Source organism: Pelmatolapia mariae, unplaced genomic scaffold (assembly GCF_036321145.2).
Source record: "Pelmatolapia mariae isolate MD_Pm_ZW unplaced genomic scaffold, Pm_UMD_F_2 NODE_ptg000454l+_length_36139_cov_1, whole genome shotgun sequence".
NCBI classification, from domain to species: domain Eukaryota; kingdom Metazoa; phylum Chordata; class Actinopteri; order Cichliformes; family Cichlidae; genus Pelmatolapia; species Pelmatolapia mariae.
Genome location: NW_027052139.1, coordinates 8,813 through 10,000, shown reverse-complemented (window position 1 = coordinate 10,000; position 1,188 = coordinate 8,813).

Genomic DNA, 1,188 nt, shown 5'->3' with positions numbered 1-1,188 from the left:
GCCCCTGGTACTCTGCTCAGAAACACTTTGCCACACACACACACTCCTCGTGCATATGGTACGACAATGTTTCTACAAGCCCCTGGTACTCTGCTCAGCAGCACTTTGCTATGTACTTCCTCGTGCATATGGTACGACAACTTTTCTCCGTGCCCCTGGTACTCTGCTCAGAAACACTTTGCCACACACACACACTCCTCGTGCATATGGTACGACAACTTTTCTCCGTGCCCCTGGTACTCTGCTCAGCAGCACTTTGCTATGTACTTCCTCGTGCATATGGTACGACAACTTTTCTCCGTGCCCCTGGTACTCTGCTCAGAAACACTTTGCCACACACACACACTCCTCGTGCATATGGTACGACAACTTTTCTCCGTGCCCCTGGTACTCTGCTCAGCAGCACTTTGCTATGTACTTCCTCGTGCATATGGTACGACAACTTTTCTCCGTGCCCCTGGTACTCTGCTCAGAAACACTTTGCCACACACACACACTCCTCGTGCATATGGTACGACAATGTTTCTACATGCCCCTGGTACTCTGCTCAGCAGCACTTTGCTATGTACTTCCCGTGCATATGGTACGACAGCTTTTCCACAAGCCCCTGGTACACTGCGCAGAAACACTTATGCCACGTCGGCTGTACGCGCTCTCCTCGCTAGCTAGTTGCTGATCTCCCCCACCTCCAGGGGGCCCCGGGGACCACCATCACATCTCCCTGTCTCCCTTACCGCTGAACAAGATGCATGCTGCTCCACTGGCCCTGCTGCTGTTGTGTCTCCATTTGGCCGAGGGGGTGAGTCGGCCTCCTCTCTCCTTTACGGTCGAAAAAGATGTGCTGCTGGCGCACTGGCCCTGCTGATGTGCTGTCTCCATTTGGCCGAGGTGGTGAGTCGGCCTCCTCTCTCCTTTACGGTCGAAAAAGATGTGCTGCTGGCGCACTGGCCCTGCTGATGTGCTGTCTCCATTTGGCCGAGGTGGTGAGTCGGCCTCCTCTCTCCTTTACGGTCGAAAAAGATGTGCTGCTGGACAGGCCTCGTGCATATGGTACGACAGCTTTTCTCCGTGCCCCTGGTACTCTGCTCAGCAGCACTTTGCTATGTACTTCCTCGTGCATATGGTACGACAGCTTTTCTCCGTGCCCCTGGTACTCTGCTCAGCAGCACTTTGCTATGTACTTCCTCG